The sequence below is a fragment of the Bufo bufo genome, chromosome 2, assembly GCF_905171765.1.
Source record: "Bufo bufo chromosome 2, aBufBuf1.1, whole genome shotgun sequence".
Lineage (NCBI taxonomy): Eukaryota > Metazoa > Chordata > Amphibia > Anura > Bufonidae > Bufo > Bufo bufo.
In genome coordinates, this window is record NC_053390.1 from 78,995,664 (window position 1) to 79,022,258 (window position 26,595).

General features: G+C 45.4%; 1 protein-coding gene across 2 annotated transcripts in view; it reads right to left on the reverse strand.

The window, feature by feature from the left end:
- The window catches only part of PLPP1 (phospholipid phosphatase 1), a 96,425-nt gene that overhangs the window by 68,992 nt on the left and 838 nt on the right, over positions 1–26,595 (reverse strand). The gene's annotated exons all lie outside the window — the stretch shown is intronic.

The window sequence follows — 26,595 nt, forward strand, 5'->3', positions numbered from 1 at the left end:
CAACTTGCTGGTAGTGAAGAAATTTGCATATGATAAAAGTATGATTTTTACAAGAAATAAGCCACAGACAAAAAGGTAGGACATGTATGATTGCACTCAGCTGACATTAGCAAATAGCTAATGTCGGCTAATGAAAATTGCACAATGGGGGGTGACATAAGCCCTTTAAAGGGGTTATCCGTGCTTTGAATATTGATGACCTATCCTCAGGATGGGTCATCAATATCAGATCGGTGGGGGTCCGACACCCAGCACACCCGCTGATCAGTTGTATGACGGGAAGGCGTGCATGTAGTCTCCCTTCTCACTACCTGCGCGCTGCTGCTATGTCTATGGCGAGCAGGAAGAGAGAAAGGATACAGCACATGCGCCTTCCCTTCATACAGCTGATCGGCGGGGGCGGCAGACCCTCGCCGAACTGAAATTGATGACCTATCCTGAGGAGGTCTTAATGAAAAACCCGGACACCAACCGAGGCAAAATAGCCTTCTCCACAGTTCTGAAACAAAGTAGGATACTGACCTAGCGCTGAACACGGGCAACACACAATTTATTGGGACTATTTATAACTGCTGACAAAATAACGTCCGGGTAAGTGATCGCGGACTGCGGAGTCCGGCAGATAACCACACTAACAGAATTAACAACATGTGGACAAAGTAGATACTAATCCTGTCACTCACAAAAACCATCTCGCTGCATCTGGGGCATATCTGCCTTGTTGTACTGTAAATGATCTGCTGGCTGCAGACTATTACATCTCCAAATTGCGGAACGGGTGCGGACCCATTCATTCTCTATGGGGACGGAATGGATGCGGAGAGCAATTGCGGACAAGAATAGGCATGTCTATGGGGGTGCCGGCCAGGTGTATTGCGGATCCGCAATGCACTACGGACGTCTGAATGGAGCCCAAAATGTCTTGTCCTGGAATTTTTGTAAAGGCTGTGAACACCTTCAGAAGCAATTTATCACTGCATTGTATCCAATTGGAGCTGAATAAAAAAAAAAATTGAATTGGTCATTATTAAGAAATTTACAACAGTTTCTGGTCTACAGACTATCTTGCTTTCTGTTTTGCAGATACTCGGTCAGGCAACTGCTCTTACGACTGTTAGGTGTAACCCTTATCGCTGAACTCCTGATAGCTCATATACACTCATTATAGCTAAAGCCTTAAACTGTAAAGAGTATGGCTTAAATGAGTTAAGGAGCTGTCAGGAGCTCATAGATGAGGCCTACATCTACACCCATCAGAGTAGCTGCCTGATGGAGTCTCTGCAAAACAGTAAGCATCATAGTCGACAGACTTAATGGAAGAGAAGGCTATAGAACAGAAACTGTTGTAAAATCTATCTAAAACAATGATATTAGCCCAAAATGAGTAAAATGCAATGATAAAAAAAAAAATACCCCAAAGGTGTTCGCAGCTTTTAAATCCATCACCACCACACAGCAGTACCTGTGAATAAATCTTTACTTAAAAGGGTTGTCCGGGTTCAAGGCTCAACCCGGATATAATCTATTCTTTATTTTTTTACTTCTATGAGTGGAGCGTCGGAGCATTTCCTTGCTCCGATGCTCCCCCTTGCCATACGCCTAGCAACGTCACAGATTAGTGGTCTATAGCTCTGCCACGGGTTGTTTTGGAGGCGGGTATTTTACCATTTTGAAGCCCGGTATGTCACTGGCTGTAAACAGACATTGCACTGCGCGATGCAGCGCACGGCAAGTGGGAGTATTGGAGCAAGGAAATGTAGTAAAAGTATAAAGAACAGCCTGCAGTGCAGACTTTGAAATCCAGATTATGTGAATTTGTGATGCAGAATTGTCGTGCATTTTCCCTAATGTACCAGTCGGAAGCAAAGCAGAGTTCGGTTTCAAGTTTTAAAGTGTTTTTTTTTTTTTTTTTAAGTTTAAAAAATCAACTACCGAAGTTATTCAATGAAGTCACGCGCAACTTAGCGAATAACTTACTTTCACTCATTGGAGCCCATACATTCTAATACTGTAGGGAGACGGATCTCCGTACAGTATTATTCTTAAGTTTTGAACAAAGCGACTTCGGATGACGCATCCGAAGCGCACTTCGTTCAACACTCATACTCCCCTTCCCTGGAGCTTCCTTGCTTGGTTCCATGCCGGCATATGTATCGTGGCCTCCTGCAACAATGTCTCATCACATGTGACCGCTGGAGCCAATCAAAGGCTGCGCTGGTCACATGAGACAAAATATCACAGAATGTCGGATGTACAAAGGCCGGCGGGAGACTAAGCGAGGGAGTCAGGGAAGGGAAAGAATAGCATTCTCTTATATCATGGCTCGGCTGTTTTACCCAGGTGATTATTCGGTGTGAATTTTCTACTGCAGACTTCCCTGCAGAATTACTGCTGACTGTTTCCAATGACGTCCAGCAGAATTGTGAATACAGCTCTGCACTCATTGTTAGCCCCATACAAACTGTAAAATGGTCGCTGGGAGCTCTCTCTGTGACTCAAGTCACCAGGAAAATTCTTAGAACTGTATGTGCCAGAATCCAAAATCAATCCTAGAAAAATGCAGTTCAATGGGAAAAGTCAGAGGGTGACCATTTTCATTTAACATTTTTACATAGGTGAGCATCGTTGCGATAATTTCGATTTGTCAGCGTCGTAATAATGATATAAATGACCTAAATAACAGAACGTAACCAGGACTTTGAACAGTCATTAGCTTTATTTAAAAGTGAAGGTTATTCGAAAAACGCATCATTTGACAAACGCAGAATAGGATTTTTTCCCACCCCGCCATAATCTAAAGAGCCATGTGTCGCTAGGAATGTACTTGTTCCATAAAGTGAAGGCCATGTAACCAGGGCTGTGTAGTCAGAGGCAATTTTGGGTAGCTGGAGTCGGAGTCGGCAAAAAATGAACCGACTCCTACTAGATTTAAATTGGAATAAAATAAAAAAAAGTTTAAATGTCCCAATTCACAAAAAGTTATAATTAATTACCATATTATTCGCCCTATAAGACGCACCTGCCCATAAGACGCACCTAGGTTTTTGAGGAGGAAAATAAGAAAAAAAAAATTTTTGAACCAAAAGGTGTGCTTTTGGTGGGATTTAAACTAATAGTGGTCTGTGGATGGCACTATTATGGGGAGCATCTGTGGGTGGCACTGTTATGGGGGCATCTGTGGGTGGCACTGTTATGGGGGCATCTGTGGGTGGCACTGTTATGGGGGATCATTGTGGGGGCATCTGTGGATGACACATATATAGCATCTTATCTTATGTGTCATCCACAGATCCCCCCATAACAGTGTCCCTGTGTAGTGAATGGGGGCCGGCATCTGTTTCTGTAATGGCAGCTGGGCCCAGTGCCTGCTTCATTCATAAAGTGGGCGGAGCAGGCGCGTGGCGTAGTGAGCTACGCTACGAGCGCCCACCCGGCGTCCTGACTGCCAAGAAGTTAGTAGTACAGCGCTAGATTTAAGATATGATTACCGTATACTACAGTGAGCGGGGCCCGGTGTAGTAGAATACAGTGACTGCACCGGGCCCCGCTGCCATTACAGAAACAGATGCCGGCCCCCAGCCCCTCCTCCCTCTCAGCCTATTCACCGGACGGTCGCAGCATTCGCCCCCATAAGACGCACTGCTAGTTTTCCCCCACTTTTGCAAAAAATACGGTACTTCTCTACTGTAAGAATAAAGGCCAATGCATGCAGTGCATCACGTTACCGCAAAACGAACACGTTAAGTGACCATGAAGAAGCCTGCTTTTCATATGCTTCACTATATGGCACGCAACGCACAGTTAAGGAGCGGCAATACTTATACTTTCCATTGTGTTGTGTTCCACTGTTACAGGGAACGCAACGCCCATGGTTAACATCGCCTCTCACTGATAACAGACTAAGTAAATATGTTTTTTGCAGGACTAGACACTTGTATGAGCGAAGGGAATGGATAGTCAATAGCTCAAGACTGAAGCTGTAACCCATTTTAAAAACTGCTGTCATTCAGCTAAGGCTATAAAAACTTGTAAACTCAGATTGTTAGCTTAAACTTTAAACATGACTATGGGATTCTACTAGGGAAATCATGTTTTACAATAAATGCCCCTTCCTGGATCCCCCCACTGCCCTATCTTCAGCAGAAGATCAGCACACAAAGGAGAAGGCAGCGGCTTCCTAGCCAGTAGTTCTCTGGTAATGACATGTATGTTGCCTTTCTTTCCTTCAAGGAATGTATAAAATACATTTGCATATTAAATACAGAGGAGTCGGAAGTACTAAAAACTGAGGAGTCGGAGTCGGACCATTTATCTACCGACTCCACAGCCCTGCATGTAACCGTCTCCCACCCATGAGCTTATTTAAATAGTCCTTTTCTACATAATCCTATTATGGAAATTATTGGATTTCTACTTCAGTGCAGAATGAAGCAGTAAGGCCTCACGCACACGACCGTTGTTTTGGTCTGCATCCAAGGAGCATTTTTTGTGGTTTGGATGCGGACCCATTCACTTCAGTGGGGCCGCAAAAGATGCGGACAGCACCTACACCCATAATTCTGAGCGTAAACAAGGGTCCTTTTACACAGATTGATCGGAAACCAAAAACGCTTGTACCCGATGACTGCCCCATGTAAACATGCTGCCGATCGCCTGACAAACAAGGTAAAACCCGCTTGTCAGATGATCACCAAAAACTAGTCAATTGTCGGCAGCACATCACCCTGCACAAACAGAGGATGTGCTCCCAACAATAGGCAAACTGAAAGAGGAACGAATGATCATAGTAACGATCATTCTTCCCCAATTCAGTTTGCATTGGGCCATGTCAATCAAGTGCCGATCAAACTTTATCACCTGACCCAAGAGTGTCACAAGAACCACCCCATAAATGCACATCCGACAATAAGTCAATATTAAAAATATATATAAAGTTTATTGGACACACCGACACACATAAAAAAATTGTATACAATAGAACAGGATGCGGTATGCAATGTAATATATGTAACCGACACACACAGGTCCACTGGGTTGCCACAAAATGGGCATATACACTATAAACCAGCATATGAAAATCCAATACAAAACATAAGGCAAATATGAAGTAAGGTAAGACCACTAAAAATGCAAACAGACCATGATGAGGTCTAAATTAGAGAGCCAAACCTACATAAGCCGCTGGGGCAGTGGACCTGGAAGAGTGAGAAACGCCCAACGCGTATCGCCGGAGCAATCCGGCTTCCTCAGGGGTCTTACCTTACTTCATATTTGCCTTATGTTTTGTATTGGATTTTCATATGCTGGTTTATAGTGTATATGCCCATTTTGTGGCAACCCAGTGGACCTGTGTGTGTCGGTTACATATATTACATTGCATACCGCACCCTGTTCTGTTGTATACAATTTTTTATGTGTGTCTGTTGGTGTGTCCAATAAACTTTATATATATTTTTAATATTGACTTATTGTCAGATGTGAATTTATGGGGTGGTTCTTGTGACTCTCTCTTGGGTCAGGTGATATTGTTTCATGCTCTTTTCACCACCCTTTGCACTCCGTGTTTAATTTGGTGTGCCCCCTGTTTTTCTAATCAATCCGATCAAACTTTGTGTCGTCAGTCGGCACTCGTTTGGGGCTAGAAATCCCCCATGTAAAAAGGACCCCAAGAGAGAAAAAAAAAAAGAGAAAAAAAAAAGCTTTGTGTTCCCATCTAATTTTTTCCCTGCACAGCGCCACCTCCAACCACCAGGCGGTGTAAGGAACTGCAGTTGACTCATTTGCGTCAATAGGACTATGCTGCAGTTTCCTGTACAGCTGGAGTGTCACTCTGCAGTATTGGTGGGGGTCAGACGCCCGATGGTCATAAAGTGCTGGTATATCCTAGCGACATTCCATCACTTTATAAGGCGAGAACTATATATAAACTTATTTTTTACACCGGCCAATCAGAAGTAATTCAGTAAACTTGTTTATAATATACTTTGCACGACATCGATGAAGACTCTAACCAAAAAAAATAAAAAAAATTACTAGTAGGAAAAACAAATAAAAATATTCCTCCTGAGCGCAGCCGGCGGGGGGCAGATGCTGAAGCCTGTTCCCAGCAGTAGTCCGCATACAGGAATGAGTTGGGAGTGAATGGTATCACCCTGCCCCGGGATGACCTGGCTCCTGGACGCTATTTCCAGAGCCTGGGATTATGGATAAATACACTTTAGCTCTTCTTAGTATTTAGCACCTCGAGTGGTTTTTAGAAAGCATTTTCTTTTTCCTGAGCAGAATGAAGCCTCTCATTTTACTTCCACCCTCTGCAGCTCATAATATAAGTGAATGTGAGGCGACGCGTGCCGGGAAAAGCACATGGCCTGTGATCTAACGGCCAGTAATTCCTGTAGAAGGGTATGTTTCACACAACGGATTTTTGGCACAGGTTTTTGCGCTGAAAACCGCGTCGAATCTGCGCTGAAACCGCCTCTCACTGTATTCAATGGGAGGCAGCACAGCAGTTTATGCGGCCGAGGATTTTTCACAAGTGGTTTTCCAGACCGATCCAAGAACACCTCCATTCTTGGGCCAGTTACCGTGTAGACAGCTCGGAAAGCCGTGGTGGGATGGAGCCAGACTGAGTGCGGGACCGCACAGGTCAAAACAAAAACCGGTGACAGAAACCGTGGAGGTATCTGCCGTGAGATTGACACTTGTCACCCTAAATGATCACTTGAAATTCTAGAGTTTTCACATTTTCAAAAGAGTCTCTCTTCACTTTGATGGCCCAATATAAACTTTTGGGGTCATTTCTCAAACTGGTATAAAAAGGAGAACTGCCTTAGTTGTCCATCGCAACCAATGAGATTCCACCTTTTATTTTGGACAGCTCCTTTGGAAAATGAAAGGTAAAATCTGATTGGTTGCTATGGGCAACTAAGCCAGTTCTACCTGGACCTTTATTATAAACTGCAAGTAATTCATTCGTAACTTCTAGCAGGAATAATAAAAGAATGGCAGAACATAAAGTCATAAGAATAGATGCTTCAGAACTTTTATTACAAGGCTGCAAGGCTGTTTACTAAAACAGACATGTCCGGAGAGGCGACGGGTCCTCTTTATGGGTAAATTCACACTGACGTAAAAATTGAAAATCACTTCCATTTATGAGAGCGGGGATATTTTGGCAGCAAACACGTGGCAGAGATCAAGATAAATGTCTGCAACAAATCTGCCACATGTGAATATACCCCAAGGGCGCCTTCACACGCGGCAGATTTTGTGGCAGAAAATTCTGCGACTGAAAATCAGTTCCATTCACCTCAATGGAGCAGAAATCCATGAGTTTGCTGCCCCATTGAAATGAATGGAACTTATTTTCATGCGTCGAATTTTCTGCCACAAAATCTGCCCTCAATGGTGGAACGTCCAATAATAGGCGAAGGCCTGATAATAGGCGAAGGCCTGATATCACACATGTAGGAATTCGGCTTCCCCTCATCAAATGGTTGAGGAATTTTCCCTGCTGTGAACAAACACAATTCGGCTGCCTTCTACGACAGATGACAAGAGGAGCACAATCACTTCCTCTCCTGTCCCCTCCGACAACAGGCCAGGGGGCCCTGGGGGGGGGGGGGATTATTTTGCATTGCAGGAGCTATACATATGTAAACCAGACACACCAGGAATTACTGGGCAGGAAAAAACTAAACCTCAAGTGCTTTGTGTACATTGCCCAGCAGCATCCCACCGAGCATGTCCTAACACATTACGACCATCATGTGGACACTTCAACTTTCACGAAGAGACCCGGCTATCAGTCACAGATACGATCCCAATACACATGAGGTCATCCCGCAATACAATAAGGGCATTGATGCTCCTCTGGGAAGCTAAAGGCCACAGAAAAAAAGAAAAAAAGGAACAGAGCTGTTGTATTCAGTACAAGGCCTCCATCCAAAGCAGCAAAGCACAGAATGGAGGTCACGACTTGGCTTCATCAAGACTTGGACTCTTTCTAATCACTAAAGGGTGCAGCCAAAGGCTAAGTCCTGGAAACCAGACAGAGGAGATAAAGCAAATGAAGAACGTTTCCTCTGAAAACGATAAAATCTCCAGTAAATATAAACCTATAGAGACAAGGCGATCGGCCGAACAGCCAATCAGGTCACGATCTTGTCTTTTAACCTGGCCGATCAAATCTTCGGCAAACAGAAGTCTGCCGTCGCCCATTGCATCAACGGTCCAGAGGATAGATCGCATTAAGGCCGCATGGTCTTGGAAACCTGTGGCTGCAAATAACGTTACCCTTAGGCTGGGTTCACACTTGAGCATTTTACAGCGCGTTCAAACGCGCTGTAAAACGCTCAACACATGAAAACCAATGCTTCCCTATGGCCCTGGTTCTCACTTGAGCGTTTTACAGCGCGTTTGAACGCGCTGAAAAACGCCCTACGCTCAAACAAGTTCTTGAGCTTCTTTGGGGCGTTTTGACGCGCGTTTGTGGCCATAGGACACTGCAGTCAATCACACAAACGCGCGTCAAACGCGCGTTTACTATTGCAAAAAACGTGCATAAAAACGCGCGACAAAAACGCGCGTTAAACGCGCATATAAAATGCGCTCAAGTGTGAACCCAGCCTTAGGTTAATCTAAGGCTTAACTCTGCTTCGTTAATGAGATTTTGAAACTAATTTGTATAATTTGTAAGCGCACAACCAAAGTGTAATGAGACAAAGCAAGTCTTGCGTTATCTGCAGCAAGATTTTAAAGGCCTCATACTGTAAACGAAGCAATCCGAACCCGATTCGCTCAGGCCTACCAACATGGTTAAAAATCACCACAGCCATTAACGTCATAAAAGACTGGAACCTAGCAATCTGAATCGATGTGAATGAAATTACTCATCTACGCCAGGGGCCAATGTGACATTGGTGGGGGAGACTCAGGATGTAAAATGTTTTAATTCTCAATGGAATTGTATAATACATATAATAGCAATAATAATATATAATAGTAAAAACAGATCTAAGGCTCAGTTCACATCACAGTTTCGTTTTCTGTTCTCCTGATCCGTCATTAGAACAGTAAAAAAAAAAAAAAACGGATCCTGTATTTTCCCGTATAAAACAACAGATCTCAGACACAAATGGCTAAAACGGATGCAAAATGTACATAACCGAGCATACGGTAGATGCTTAAAATACAGGACCTATCTTTTTGTTGTTGTTGTGCTCCTTTATTCCGACGGATCAGAAGAACAGAAAATGAAACGGTGATGTGAACCCGGCCTAAATAAGACAATGTGATAATGATTAGCCCTCAACCCTACCTCCAAGGCCACAATTGTTGGGGAGGAGGCCACGCTGGTATAGCTCTTTAAAGGGATTGTCTCACTATAGCATTCATCGTGTAGAGAAAGTTATTACAAGGTACTTACTAATGTATTGTAAATGTCCATATTGCCTCCTTTGCTGGCTTGATTCATTTTTCCCATCACATTCTAAACTAGGGATCGACCGATATAGATAATTTGTGAATTTTCAGGCCGATAGCCGATAAAAATTCCCAGAATATCGGTATAAATTATTTTTGAAAAAAAATTAAATTCCTACACAAATCTGCTGAAAAATTAATATGTTTATTGTTAATGTGTTTTTTTTTTTTTTGTAAATCTTTAGTTTTCATTTATACTTAATATTTTGGTGGGGTTTTTTTTTATAACTTTTAGCCCCCTTAGGGACTAGAACCCTTGTCCTATTCACCCTGATAGATCTCTATCAGGGTGAATAGGAGCTCACACTGTCCCTGCTGGCTGCCCTGTGCTTTGTGCACACAGCAGCATGGAGCTTATCATGGCAGCCAGGGCTTCAGTAGCGTCCTGGCTGCCATGGTAACCGATCGGAGCCCCAGGATTACACAGCTGGGGCTCCGATCGGAGGAGCAGGGGAGAGGAGACCCTGTGGCCACTGCCACCAATGATTAATACTGGGGGGAGGGGTTTGGGTGGTGGGGCGCACTGCGCCACCAATGTTTTTAATACTGGGGTGGGGGGCGCACTGCGCCACCAATGATTAATACTGGGGGGCGCACTGCGCCACCAATGAAGAGAAATCTCTCATTCATTTATATACAGGAGGCGGGAGCTGGCTGCAGAATCACATAGCCGGCTCCCGACCTCTATGAGCGGTAGCTGCGATCCGCGGCACTTGAGGGGTTAACTACCGCAGATCGCAGCTATTGCTCATAGAGGTCAGGAGCCGGCTATGTGATTCTGCAGCCAGCTCCCGCCTCCTGTATATGAATGAATGAGAGATTTCTCTTCATTGGTGGCGCAGTGACCACAGCCCCTCCCCTCCTCTTGTCCTCCTTCCTCTCATTGGCGGCAGCGGCAGCAGCACAGGGGGAGGGAGACACTGCTTCCTTCTCCCCTGTGCTGCTGAGGGAACACAGAGAGCGCTGACAGCAGCGCGATCTGTGTTCCCCATACCTTATCGGAATAGCGGCAAAATAGATGCCGATAACGATCAAAATACTGAATATCGGCTGATAATATCGGTAAAACCGATAATCGATCGATCCCTATTCTAAACTACTAGTTTCGATGGATACGACTACCCTGCAATCCATCAGTGGTGGCCGCGCTTGCAGACTATAAGAAAAAGCACTAGACTATGTGCATTACCACAGTTCTGGCCACCAGAGAGGCCGGTGTTTTTTCCTATAGAGTGCAAGCACGACCACCATGGAAACAAGCAGTGCATAATGTGATGGGAAAATGAATACAGCCAGCAAAGGAAGCAATATGGACAATCACAATACATTAGTAAGTGCCTTGTATTAACGTCCTCTACATAATAAATGCCATTTTCTGAATGGACACAACCACTTTAAGGGCCATAAAAATTACTAAGAGAACAAATAATAGCGTACGAAGAAGTATCTGAGCGCTTCCCTATGATGTGGTTGAATGTATTAAGAACATTTAGGATGTGGTTTGTGTGTGCACTTAGCAACAAGCTGGGTAACGAGACTTATAGCTGAAACTTCAGACGTCTCACCCGATACCTAATATAGACCGAGTGCTAGGACGGTCTCGTGCACGCACATCCTTCATGCAGGCAAGTCATGGAGCCTGGCAGCAGCTAAATTTACAAGGCTCCATAGCGATCTGTCAGAGGCACAATCTCCATAAACACCTCAACTACGGATTTGTGTAAACCTCGATGATGGTGATCCTCAGTAAGACCAGTTCTGCTGGGTGAGAAGCGGTATCACAGCTCCCACATGGGTAGTTATCCTCAATACCTAGAATTCGGAATGGGAACCTGCCTGGTAAAGGTAGATTCACATCCTATTATAGCTTCTGAAAAAATTTTCAATAATCATTTTTTTTTTTTTCTTTTTTTTGCCTCCAGAATTTTTTTTTTTATGCAGAATGTTGAAACAATGCTTTTTTTTTTAAGGCATTTTCCCATAAAAAAAAAAAAAAAATTATAAAAAAAATACACACATCTGCTGTAAAAAAAATAAAAAAATAAAAAAAATAAAATATTGTCGTTTTTGCGCTCCGCAAAACACAGACACTGGCCATGTGTGCTCTGCATTTTGCCCGTTCTGCACTTTGTCCGTAAAACACTGTGAAATGGCTATATCAGTTTTAACACCGCTCTACCTTGAGAAAAGGGAGATTAAAAAATTCTGCACGACTGGCGCGGTCTTTATTTTCGATGGAAAAGCACTTTGTATGTTTGATGTTGATGGGCAGGAAATGCCTCATTTGCCTCAAAGTCCAAAAAAACAACAGCGACTACAATTCACAATATATGAGGTTACATCACAGGCCCACACAGTCCGCTCTGCCATAAGCATCAGGCTGCGGATACACGGACTGGGGTTGCGATGCAACACGTGTTGTGGTGCAGGTGCACGCAACCACAGCAAAAAAATCCTACACTGCCGGATTTTTGGATGCAGATCGCATGCAACTTTTCCATCAAGCGCCACGTTCCAGGTCACGACTAAGAGTTGCCTGTGTCACGCAACATTTCTGAAACTTGCCCTTGTGCATCCCCAGCCTAAAGCTGTCCAGTAGTGAAAAGGCTCAAGTGATTGGTATGTGCTTCAGGGTGTGCTTCTGGTGGAAGAGGATGACCACTGCAACCGCGTCTGGTGGACAGCAGCAGAAAAGTTACTGCATTTCCACCCAGTCATCCAGTAGCACTAGGGCTGCACACCCTCTTCACTACCCAAACCACCCCCCCCCCCCCCGATGCTGGTTCTCTGCAACCACTTACTTTTAGATGTGCGGGTGCGTTCCGGGAACACGCACGATTTTTCCGCGCGAGTGCAAAACATTGTAATGCGTTTTGCACTCGCGTGAGAAAAATTGCGCGTGTTTGGTACCCAAACCCGAACTTCTTCACAGAAGTTCGGGCTTGGGATCGGTGTTCTGTAAATAGTATTATTTTCCCTTATAACATGGTTATAAGGGAAAAATAATAGCATTCTGAATACAGAATGCATAGTAAAACATCGCTGGAGGGGTTAAAAAAAAAAAAATAATTTTTTTTAACTCACCTTAGTCCACTTGCTCGCGGCCCGGCATCTCCTTCTGGCTTCATCTGATCTCTGTGCAGCAACAGGACCTATGGTGACGTCATTCCGGTCATCACATGGTACGTCACATGATCTTTTACCATGGTGATTCACCATGGTAAAAGATCATGTGACGTACCATGTGATGACCGGAGTGACGTCATCAAAAGGTCCTTGACCTATAATTAATGCTCACCACAGGTCCTATTCAGTAAAGGGGACAGAAGTGATACCGGGCTACGCGATCAAGTGGATTAAGGGGAGTTAAATGATTTTTTATTTTTTTTTAACCCCTCCAGCGCTGTTTTACTATGCATTCTGTATTCAGAATGCTATTATTTTCCCTTATAACCATGTTATAAGGGAAAATAATAATGATCGGGTCTCCATCCCGATCGTCTCCTAGCAATCATGCGTGAAAATCGCACCGCATCCGCACTTGCTTGCAGATGCTTGCGATTTTCACGCAACCCCATTCATTTCTATGGGGCTTGCGTTACGTGAAAAACGCACAAAGAGGAGCATGCTGCGATTTTCACGCAACGCACAAGTGATGCGTGAAAATCACCGCTCATGTGAACAGCCCCATAGAAATGAATGGGTCAGGATTCCGTGCGGATGCAATGCGTTCACCTCCCGCAACGCATGCACGCGGAAAACTCGCTCGTGTGAAAGGGGCCTTACGGGTTACAAAGCATCATAAATCAATATAATGCAATGTGACCCCCTCCCCGGCAGCGCTGGGAGGTCAGGCCGGAAGATGCGTTGCGGACTCACTGCAGGAGGAAAGCTTGTCTGCAAGGGGCCTTAGGGCATGTTCAGATGGAGGATTTTGTCCGCGTATCCCACGGCAGAAACTGCTGTGCTAGGGTTTTCATGCGGACCCGCTGAATGGAGCTAAACCGTTAGCGCGCCCCCGCTGTGGCCCTGCGAGGTGTCTGTGCCAAGAATGGACCCGTATGTGACAGAACCATCTGTCTTTGGAATTGTATTGTATGTTATGTGAGGGTACCCAGATAGCTATGCCATGGACCCTGTTCGTGAAATTAAAGACTCTCGCTCCATGTCGATTTTATTGTATTCGTGTAGTCTGAGTGCAATTCACCTAATAATATGCACTCAGACTTGAGCTATCTGGGGATATGTTAAATGTCTGTGTTTACGGTAATGGCTGTGTCATTGTATGTTTAAATGGTGATTTCTGTCCTGTTGTCCCCACGTGTGTATTGGCGATGTCCCTTTGTCCTGAGAGATAATTGAATTGCTCCTCGGGTGTCTCCAGGACAGAGAGGAGGAAACCATGATGCATTGTGGGGATGTACTGTGTCTGTGTATCCTGAATTGCTGCATATCTGTCCTGTGTCACAACCTCCATCTGGTCCCCTAGGGGAGTGTCCTGCATAAATACGGGCGGGTAGCCCTCAGTAAAGGTGATTCTGATTTACCCTCATTTACCCTCAACACAGAGCTTGGTCTCGGTTTTTTTTTGGGGGGGGGGGGGGGGGAGGAGTTCTTGTAAACTGCGGTTTCACCCTCTCCTGCCGAGAGGGTCGTAACACCGTACATTCTTGCCATGCAGTAAAACCTTCGGCAGCATGAACCCACTAAAAACAATGGGAAAGGGTGTCAGCGCAGGTTCGGCCTGCTTTTCAGCACCGAAACCAGTGTCCAAAATCATATGCAAATGAGCATTCAAGCACACCGAGGGCGAGGCCAAGCCACTCTGAGCACCCATGCTCCTCCCACTTTCTCTGTCAGCCCCTCTCTCTCCTCCTTGGTCAACATGGCCAGGTTCCTGCATAGTAGAAGGAAGAGGCTAGCAGAGGAAGCAGGAGGCGGAAAGGTGTGGCTTGGTCCCACCCTCAGTGCACTTAACTTCTCATTTGCATATCAATGTATGGATGTAATAGATCGTTAAGTGAAAGGTATCAATACATTCAACTGATCTAGCTGTGGTTTAACAGTGAATTTGCTGGTGACAAACTCCTTTTCATTTCAATAGGTGCCAGATTATTAAATAATATAGACTATCGGACAGCCATAGAATTTTTTTTAATATATATATAAAAAAAAATAACAAAAAGGGCAGCACTCCAGAAGGTAAAAGAAGGAAAAATCTTTAATAACCCATACGTTTTTACCTTCTGGAGTGCTGGCCTTTTTGGTCTCTCTCTCTCTTTATATATATATATATATATATATATATATATATATATATATATATATATATATATATATATATATATATATATATATACTAGAGTTGTTGCGATACCAAATTTTTGATTCGGTTTCGATACCATGAAAAAGTATTGCTATACTCGATACCATTCGATACCACGCGAAAAAAATAAACAAAAAAAGCCACGTGCATTCCTCATTTTTAAAAATGGCGAATCGCGCAGTTTTTATTTTATTTTTTCTGTTCCGGCATTCACCACCTAGATTTTTTTTTAATATTTTAATAGTTTGGACTTTTCTGACGTGGCGATGTAATATGTTTATTTATATATTTTATATGTGAAATTGGGAAAAGGGGGGTGATTTATACTTCATATTTTAGTGTTTTGTTTTTTTTCACTTTTTATTTAATAACTATTTCCCCCCTTAGGGGCTAGAACCTGGGATCTTTCATCCCTTTTCCTATTCACCCTGATAGATCTCTATCAGGGTGAATAGGACCTCACACTCTCCCTGCTGCTCTGTGCTTTGTGCACACAGCATCAGGGATGTTACCATGGCAACCAGGGCTTCCTGGCTGCCATGGTAACCGATCGGAGCCCCAGGCTTACACAGCTGGGGCTCCGATCAGAAGCTGCCACTGCACCACCAATGAGGGGGAGTGGAGAGGTCCCTGTGGCCACTGCCACCAATGATTTTAATACTGGAGGGTTGAGAGGGGCCGGCGCACTGTGCCACCAATGATTTTAATGGGATGGGGGGATTGAGGGGGGGGGGCACACTGCACCACCAATGATTTTACCCCTTTATACAGGAGGCGGGTACTAGCAGATCAGCGGCAGTTAACTGCCGCTGATCGCAGCTCCCTGTCAGGGGCAGGGTGCCGGCAATGCGATTCTGCTGCCGGCACCCGCCTCCTGTATGTGTTAAAGACTGACTACTGTATATGAGTCCAGACTTTCACTATTAGGCCACACAGAGCGGCGCCCAGCGATGTCTCAGCACTCACCATTTAGTCCTGGGCGCCGCTCCGTTCGCCCGCAGTGCCCCATTACTGTCTCCTCTCCTGCTCCACATGCTGCTGATTACTATCGGAGCGATGGGAGGAGACATCAGCTTCACTAGTGGGCGTTCCTTCTCCCTGGCTGTAGCGCTGTCCAATCGCAGCGCAGGGAAAAGGAACGCCCACTAGTGAAGCTGATGTCTCCTCCCATCGCTCCGATAGTAATCCTATCATTGGTGGCGCAGTGCGCCCGCCCCTCCTCCGCCCCTCTCTTCTCATTGCCGCCCCTCCTCCACCCCCTCTCTTCTCATTGCCGCCCCTCCTCCGCCCCTCTCTTCTCATTGCCGCCCCTCCTCCGCCCCCTCTTCTCATTGGTGGCAGCGGCAGCAGCACAGGGGGAGGGAGGACAGCTTCCTTCTCCCCGTGCTGCTGAGAGAGAACATGAGCGCGCCGATAGCAGCGCGCTCATGTTCAGAGATACTAGACTGCGCAGAAGCGCAGCCCAGTATCGAAAAAACGGAAATCCCGGTATCGTATCGATACCGGGACAAAAGTATCGATTGGGTATCGAAATTTCGATACCCGCAACAACCCTAATATATACACATACATATACACATACACATACATATACACACACACACACACAGTACAGACCAAAAGTTTGGACACACCTTCTCATTTAAAGAGTTTTCTTTATTTTCATGACTATGAAGGCATCAAAACTATGAATTAACACATGTGGAATTATATACATAACAAACAAGTGTGAAACAACTGAAAATATGTCATATTCTAGGTTCTTCAAAGTAGCCACCTTTTGCTTTGATTACTGCTTTGCACACTCTTGGCATTAAGCACCAAAAAACAACAATATCATAAATATCTCGCATGGAGTTATTCGTATTATCACCTACACAGCTCAAAGAGCAACCACACAGAGAGTAATTCTAATTAATTATTCTTTATTAGATATCCAACATGATGGATGGTATATCAATTAAAAAACATATACAAAAGACAGTACATACTGGGAACAGATCGGTGTTACAATAAATGTATAAAAACAGAGTACGCTCCAAACCAATAAGGGACTAGTATCCCCCCGTATACAGTAGCGCAGTATCAGCTAGATGGGGCGCATGTAGCAATAAAGGCATCCAGAGCATACATACATCAACACTCCAAACAATTAAGGGAGTGTAAGCCTGGATGCCGCCCACAACCAGCGGAGACTGCAAGAGATAAGGGAGGAACAAAACACTAGTAAAGTGCAAGTGCAATAAATACCTACTGACCCTGGTCTGAAACAGCCGCCCGACGATCGTTTCGCAAAGTGCTTCCTCTTGGGGCCCCAAGAGGAAGCACTTTGCGAAACGATCGTCGGGCGGCTGTTTCAGACCAGGGTCAGTAGGTATTTATTGCACTTGCACTTTACTAGTGTTTTGTTCCTCCCTTATCTCTTGCAGTCTCCGCTGGTTGTGGGCGGCATCCAGGCTTACACTCCCTTAATTGTTTGGAGTGTTGATGTATGTATGCTCTGGATGCCTTTATTGCTACATGCGCCCCATCTAGCTGATACTGCGCTACTGTATACGGGGGGATACTAGTCCCTTATTGGTTTGGAGCGTACTCTGTTTTTATACATTTATTGTAACACCGATCTGTTCCCAGTATGTACTGTCTTTTGTATATGTTTTTTAATTGATATACCATCCATCATGTTGGATATCTAATAAAGAATAATTAATTAGAATTACTCTCTGTGTGGTTGCTCTTTGAGCTGTGTAGGTGATAACACTCTTGGCATTCTCTTGATGAGCTTCAAGAGGTAGTCCCCTGAAATGGTCTTCCAACAGTCTTGAAGGAGTTCCCAGAGATGCTTAGCACTTGTTGGCCCTTTTGCCTTCACTCTGCGGTCCAGCTCACCCCAAACCATCTCGATTGGGTTCAGGTCCGGTGACTGTGGAGGCCAGGTCATCTGGCGCAGCACCCCATCACTCTCCTTCATGGTCAAATAGCCCTTACTTTCAAAGTTTTCCCAATTTTTCAGCTGACTGACTGACCTTCATTTCTTAAAGTAATGATGGCCACTCGTTTTTCTTTACTTAGCTGCTTTTTTCTTGCCATAATACAAATTCTAACAGTCTATTCAGTAGGACTATCAGCTGTGTATCCACCTGACTTCTCCTCAACGCCACTGATGGTCCCAAACCCATTTATAAGGCAAGAAATCCCACTTATTAAACCTGACAGGGCACACCTGTGAAGTGAAAACCATTTCAGGGGACTACCTCTTGAAGCTCATCAAGAGAATGCCAAGAGTGTGCAAAGCAGTAATCAAAGCAAAAGGTGGCTACTTTGAAGAACCTAGAATATGACATATTTTCAGTTGTTTCACACTTGTTTGTTATGTATATAATTCCACATGTGTTAATTCATAGTTTTGATGCCTTCAGTGTGAATCTACAATTTTCATAGTCATGAAAATAAAGAAAAAACTCTTTGAATGAGAAGGTGTGTCCAAACTTTTGGTCTGTACTGTATATGAAAAATACGCTTGAGAAAGGCTTCATGTTGGAGCCGAAACGTCGCGTCACTACTGGGTGAATAAATAGGTTTTGTTTTTTCACCATACCGGAGTGCTGCTCTATTTTTCATTTTATTATCCTGGGACGCTTTTCCTATTGGAGCTTGCACCCAATTTTCAAATCAAAAGGTTGGTGCTGCTATATTATATATATATATATATATATATATATATATATATATATATAGTCCTAGTACACAGATGCAAGGCCCTTTTACAAATCATTTATAGACTTAATTATAGTTCACAGCCCTTCCAGACCTCAGAGCCATACACTTAAAAAAGACCTGCAAAATTTACAAAGCTGCCCACTCTATAATTTTAGCCATTAAACCCTCACGCTGCTGTTAACCCCGTGAGCTGCACCCCCAAACTGTACTGATGTCTTTAAAATAAATTAATGAAACCCCAGAGATTTGAAGAGTTGCCTGGTCCCATTAAGGACAATGCATTAAAGGAGCTGTGCCAAGATACAAACAAATCCCTTATTAACAGGATAAGGGAATCGGTGGGGGGGGGGGGGGGGGGGGGGTTCTACTGCTGGGACCCCCACAGATTACAAGAATGGGGTCCCATGCTCTACATGAAGAATACCACTACATCTGGCCATTACATGACTTGTATTCCAATCATCAGCTTTCTCCTCTGCAGGCTTCATTTCTGTCATTTTTCTTTAATCTCAGCTCCAGAATGGTTGGAGACTAGCCGCTATGATGTCTCCCATACACAACACACAGAAGAAGAGATCTTGCTCCCCTATCTCTTTGTAGCACACCCAAAGAAGCAACAGCAGCATGGCAAATGGTATACATCAGTACTGAGCAGTGTAGCTGTGAATCCAGCACTAAGGCGAGATACAAAACTTGCTAGGGCAAGCAGTAGTGTTTCTCTGTGTCTATATCTTCTTGCAGCACCAATTTTTCCCAATAAAATCCTAAGGTGTCCTGTGGTGTCTGGCCCCAATACAATAGCAGTACATGGTTTAAAGGATATGTTTTTATGATGGCATTTTACTCATTCAAGGCTAAAAATAGTTTTATTTCTTTTCAAATTGGTCTTTATTAAAAAATTTAAAATATTTTGTCCTATAGGACCAAATTTCAGTCTATCTGCAGAGTATCAGGTTGCTGTTCTGAAAGCTGAATGTATAGACCTTCTCTCTGACCTCCTAACAGCTCATAAACACCCATTTAAACCATATTCCTTAAAGTGTGGCAAGAATTTAACTATACTGGGTGTTTATGAGCTGTCAGGAGTTCAGAGATAAGTGAAACATCTAGCCTTCAAACCAGCAACCTGATGGGCAAGATACTATGCAGATGGGCTTAAACCTCACCCTGTAGGACAAAAACTGTTGACTTTTTTTTTTTTATAAAAACCAATAGAGAAAATGTGTGTGTCTCTGTGTGTGTGTGTGTGTGTGTGTGTGTGTGTGTGTGTGTGTGTGTGTGTGTGTGTGTGTGTAGGGAGGGGGGGGGGGGTTTGCCCAAAAGAAGTAAAATGCAATCATTAAAAAATGGCCCTGAAGGTGTTCATAGCCTTTAAACAATTTCCTGCTACTGTGTTGGCAGCAGACACCACATGAAACTAGGGGTGCACCGAAATGAAAATTCTGGTCCGAAACCGAAAATTCAGGATGCCCTTGACCGAAAACCGAAACTGCCTTTTTGCCCAAATACTTTTAAAATACTTTTTTTTTTAATGATTTTATTAATAATTCTTTTTCATGAATTTAATAAATCATATTATATAACATGGTGCTTCCTCATACACAAGTGATTGTACAAAACAACATGTACAAGTGATTGTACAAAACAACAGTGCAAGAAACAGTTGTAAAACCAACCTCAAACTAAACAGACGTAGCCTCAGGTTAAGAACAAATTTTTGCTGGGAGAGGGGGATCTGTGGGTGGCTCTGTTATGGAGAGGGGGATCTGTGGGTGGCTCTGTTATGGAGAGGGGGATCTGTGGGTGGCTCTGTTATGGAGAGGGGGATCTGTGGGTGGCTCTGTTATGGAGAGGGGGATCTGTGGGTGGCGCTGTTATGGAGAGGGGGATCTGTGGGTGGCGCTGTTATGGAGGGGGGGATATGTGCACTGTTATGGGCATAACAGTGCACAGATCCCTTTCCCCATAACAGTGCACAGATCCCTTTCCCCATAACAGTGCACAGATCCCTTTCCCCATAACAGTGCACAGATCCCTTTCCCCATAACAGTGCACAGATCCCTTTCCCCATAACAGTGCACAGATCCCTTTCCCCATAACAGTGCACAGATCCCTTTCCCCATAACAGTGCACAGATCCCTTTCCCCATAACAGTGCACAGATCCCTTTCCCCATAACAGTGCACAGATCCCTTTCCCCATAACAGTGCACAGATCCCTTTCCCCATAACAGTGCACAGATCCCTTTCCCCATAACAGTGCACAGATCCCTTTCCCCATAACAGTGCACAGATCCCTTTCCCCATAACAGTGCACAGATCCCTTTCCCCATAACAGTGCACAGATCCCTTTCCCCATAACAGTGCACAGATCCCTTTCCCCATAACAGTGCACAGATCCCTTTCCCCATAACAGTGCACAGATCCCTTTCCCCATAACAGTGCACAGATCCCCCCCTCCCCATAGCAGTGCCATAGACCGATCCCCCTACCCATAACAGCCCCGGCCCTGCTGCTCACAGCAGACTAATCACTCACTGCATCTTTATTTTACCTTACAATTGTGACGCTCCAGTAACAACTCTGCAGGCAGAGCGGAGGGCGGCGTAACGTCACTTACTCACGTGACGCGCCTGCTCCGCCTCCTTCATTCATAAAGTGGGCGGAGCAGGTGAGTCACGTGAGTAAGTGACGTTACGCCGCCCTCCGCTCTGCCTGCAGAGTTGTTACTGGAGCGTCACGATTGTAAGGTAAAATAAAGATGCAGTGACTTAAAGTAAACCGCCCGCCCGGCGCCCGCCCGCATAGCAACGAATCCAAACCCCATATTTTCTGCAGATATGTACCAATATCGGCCGAAATGGATTAGGCCCATTTTCGGCCGCCGGAATTTCGGTGCACACCTACATGAAACCTTAGGAGGTCTTTTTGGAGTCCGTACCTTGACAGCTCAGGTGTTTTGGTAGCATGAGGGGGACCTTCACAATATTAGGCAGGTCGTTTTATAGTTATGGTTTATGTGTACAAGGACACAAGGAGTAGAAATCGCTCAACAGCAATTTAGAGTGTTAAAAGGGGTTGTGCCATTGAATCGGGGGGCACGGGACCCCTGTTTTAATTATTACTCGGGGTCCCAGCGGTGGAATCTCAGCAATCAAACGCTTATCACCTAGCCTGTGAATGGCCAATTGTCCCACCATGTGAAACAACCTGTTTAAAGGGGTTGTGCAGTGGCGTAATTTTTATGACCAGGATAGGTCATAAATATCAGATTGGAGGAGGGGCAAACTACCAGCACTCATGCGATCGCTGCTTCCTCTTCAAAATTACCCGTACGCCTCTTCCCTTGTAGGGGCAGTGCAGTGTAATGCCCACTGCTCGTCCCATTCATTTGTTGCCAGACAGAATTAGGACTCATGCACACAGCCGTTGCCAGGCCGTGGCCATATTGCGGCCCGCAAACAGCGGATCCGCAATATGCGGGCACCGGCCGTGTGCTCTCCGCATCACAAATGCAGACCCATTCACTTGAATGGATCCGCAATCCGGAGCTGCGGTGTGGAACGGAGGCACGGAACCCCAAGGAAGCACTAAGGAGTGCTTCCGTGGCGTTTCTGTCCATGCCTCCACACCGCAAAAAAATAGAACACGTTCTATTTTTTGCGGTGCGGACGGATCATGGATCCATTTAAGTTGAATGGGTCTCGATCCGTCCCGGCCGCCACATGGACGTTGCCCGTGCATTGGGGACCGCAAATTGTGATCCCCAATGCACGGAACGGCCGCACAACAGCTGTGTGCATGAGGTCTTAGAGCCATTTGTTCTAATTGAGGGGTGATGTGAATCCATCCCCCATAATATTATATTATCCCCCATATTATAGACTGCAAGTGTATAATGACTTTAATAAGCCTTCGTATACCATTCCCTACCCCCACCCCAGTTCTTCCAGTCACTGGGCGGACCAGCAATATAAAAAAAAAAAAAAAAAAAAAAAAAATGGTGAAAACTGGAAAAAACACTTTCCTATAATAATTGCGTAAATATCATGGGCACAATCATCAGGAAAAAAAAAGAAAGAATAAAGACTTCATGCACACAACATTTTTTATCCATGTGCCATCCGAAATTTTGTTTGGACGGATAGCACAATGACTCATTTCTATGGGGGCTGTGCCACATCCAAATTTTTTGCGGATACATGTGGTCATTCCACAAATTGTAGAACAGGGATAAGCAACCTTGGGCACTCCAGCTGCTGTGAAACTACAACCCCCAGCATGCACACTTACTGTCATAGAAGGGAAAGGAGGATTCTGGGAGTTGTCATCTTAGAACAGCTGGAGTGTCGGAGGTTGCTGATCCCTGTTATAGAACATGTTCTGTTCTTGTCCGTTTTACAGATGAGAATAGTCATTTCTATTGATGGTGGTCAGAAAAATGCGGAATGCAGATCCGTGGTTTGCGGAACGAAATCTAGACACAGTGGTGAGCATGATGCCTAATACAGAAGCTCTGGGATTTGTTCCGATCCCGTCATCTTAGGTCAGCACTGCAGTGGTACAAGCATCTTGGCATCAACCCATCAGAGATTTCCATTAAAGTGGTGCATCAGGCTGCAGATGCCCAGAGTTTACCATCGGATGTGTACACAGCACTGGCACTGTGTAGAAGGAGAAGCTATAACCAGCACAGTATAGCATCGCATGAACAGAAGTAGGACAAAGACCAATGGGCCAAACAGTAACCTCCTCTGACCACACATTATGCAAAAACACAAAGGGGGCACCAGATAGACCCCTCACATACTAGAGACCCCATCCATGACAGGTCTCATCTGACCCACGCTGGGTCTATGCTGTCCTTAAGGCTGGCCTGTTTCCCACAGTAATCCTTCCCAGGACATAGGGAAAACAGACTGCAAGCCCCACAGCAGGCAGGGACGGAGGCGAGCGTGTACAGCAGGGATCAGCAACCTCCGGCTCTCCAGCTGTTCTGAAACTACAACTCCCAGAATCCTTCTTTCACTTCTATGAGAGTTAGCCAAGTAAAGTGTGCATGCTGGGAGTTGTGATTTCTCAGCAGCTGAGGGGCTGAAGGTTGCTGATCCCTGGCATATGGTATCACTTTTATTTGGAAAAAAGGTGAAAATGGTCTCTGTCAACAGCACAGGCATGAAAATCTATTGAAGGGGTTGTATCAAGTTTTAAAGAGCACCTGTCAGTAGGTAAGGTTGATCCTGGTGACTACAATGATACCTGTCCTGTGAAAATTGGTTGCACCTTTCCCAAGAAAAAAATATATATAAAAAATGACTTTTGTTCTTTATGCATCAAGTGCAGCAAGGACGGGGCCAGCACCAGAAAGCTGAGGTGCATTGAGGGGTGGGGCCAGCACCAGAAAGCTGAGGTGCACTGAGGGGCGGGGCCAGCACCAGAAAGCTGAGGTGCACTGAGGGGCGGGGCCAGCACCAGAAAGCTGAGGTGCACTGAGGGGCGGGGCCAGCACCAGAAAGCTGAGGTGCACTGAGGGGCGGGGCCAGCACCAGAAAGCTGAGGTGCACCGAGGGGTGGGGCCAGCACCAGAAAGCTGAGGAGCTGAGGTGCACCGAGGCGCGGGGCCAGCACCAGAAAGATGAGGAGCTGAGGTGCACCGAGGCGCGGGGCCAGCACCAGAAAGCTGAGGTGCACCGAGGGGTGGGGCCAGCACCAGAAAGCTGAGGTGCACCGAGGGGTGGGGCCAGCACCAGAAAGCTGAGGTGCACTGAGGGGCGGGGCCAGCACCAGAAAGCTGAGGAGCTGAGGTGCACCGAGGCGCGGGGCCAGCACCAGAAAGATGAGGAGCTGAGGTGCACCGAGGCGCGGGGCCAGCACCAGAAAGCTGAGGTGCACCGAGGGGTGGGGCCAGCACCAGAAAGCTGAGGTGCACCGAGGGGTGGGGCCAGCACCAGAAAGCTGAGGTGCACTGAGGGGCGGGGCCAGCACCAGAAAGCTGAGGTGCACCGAGGGGCGGGGCCAGCACCAGAAAGCTGAGGTGCACCGAGGGGCGGGGCCAGCACCAGAAAGCTGAGGTGCACCGAGGGGTGGGGCCAGCACCAGAAAGCTGAGGTGCACAAAGGGGCAGGGCCAGCACTAAAAAGCTGAGGTGCACTGAGGGACGGGGTCAACAACAGAAAGTTTTGGAGTTGAAGTGCACTAAGAGGCGGGGCCAGCACTAGAGAGCTAAGGAGCTGTGGTGCACTGAGGGATGGGACCAGCAAAAGAAAGCCGAGATGCACTGAGGGGCTAGGATAGACCCTCTAATATCTAACCCCCCGACCTTGTTCTAAAGAAATACTGCAGTAGCGGTCAGCAAATTCTACAAAAATGGCGCCATTCACACAAATGCCATTCTCTGGCTTGTACCACTCCCTCATGGTTAAGGGGTGGGGCTCAAAAGTGATACACCTTCCAGAATAATAAAGTCCACACAAGAAATGATCCTAAGGGTCCATTCACACGTCCGTTTTTTCTTTCCTGATCTGTTCCGTTTTTTCAGGAACAGATCTGGACCAGATCTGGACCCATTCATTTTCAATGGGTCCTGGAAAAAAAATCAGACATTGAGCTGTCCGATTTTTTTCAGGACCCATTGAAAATGAATGGGTCCAGATCTGGTCCAGATCTGTTCCGTTTTTTGCGGAACAGATCTGGACCAGATCTGGACCCATTCATTTTCAATGGGTCCTGGAAAAAAAATCAGACATTGAGCTGTCCGTTTTTTTTCCAGGACCCATTGAAAATGAATGGGTCCAGATCTGGTCCAGATCTGTTCCTGAAAAAACGGAACAGATCAGGAAAGAAAAAAACGGACGTGTGAATAGACCCTAATGTCATATACAAATGTAAAATATAAGTTTCCTTAATATATATTATATATAGAAATATATTTATTTTTTTGGCGTCGCCTTCTCCTTGACCTTACTACACATTTTATCTGACATTCTATCTGCTTCTGGGAAAGCTGGGTGGCAGTAAATACGGGCAGTAGACACCTGCTCTCATAGCAGTTGTTACCCAACTTTCCTTCCTGAAAAGCAACAATCCCTATTAAATGGGTTTTGAGGCCTCAAGCACAGGACCATATGTGTTTTGCAGTCCGCAAACCGTAGATCCCGTTATGCAGTATTGTAAAAAATTATATTCTTGTCAAGAACAGGTCATGTTCTAGCTTTTTTCCAGGACGAACATGCGGCTATGCTGACAGCACACAGATGACTTCATTTTGTGAAGCCCCATAGAAATGCCTGGGTCCAAGACTGAGCCACAAAAAAAAATTTAAGATCTGACATGGATCGAAAACGGAATCATATGCATGAGGCCTTATAGACAGGAACCGTCGTAAAATAACGTATAATCGCCTATTTTACCCCCTACTGCTTTGATCCTCTCCTCCGGGCTGCATTTGTTTGGCTGCAGCAGTGACCTACCTATATACACCATAGGACCGCTGCAGCCAATCTGAAGTCAGGTGTCATATACCGCTAAGGTCAGTGACCACCTGTAGCGTGTCATCACTGGAGCCAAGAAGATGACATCATGGCTGCAGGGACAGGGATGACATTTTATTATTTTATGACATTCCTGCCTACAGGGAGCTTTCCTTTTTCAACTCAGAAAACCCCTTTAAAGGGAACCTGTCATCGGGATATTGGGTATAGAGCTGAGGACATGGGTTGCTAGATGGCCGCTAGCACATCCGCAATATCCATTCCCCATAGCTCTGTGTGCTTTTATTGTGTAAAAAAAAATAACGATTTGATACATATGCAAATTAACCTGAGATAAGTCCAGCGTGAAGGAGCCCAGCACCGCCCCGCATCCTCAGAATCTCCTCCTTGCTCCCCGACATCAAAAAGCTAGAGCGCCGAAATCTCGTGATGAGCGAGCTAGCGCATGCGCAGTTTGTTCCCTGAGGCTGATGCCAGCACAGGGAAGGAACACTATCGCGAGATTACAGCGCTCTAGCTTTCTGACGTCGGGGAGCAAGGAGGAGATTCTGAGGATGCGGGGCGGTGCTGGGCTCCTT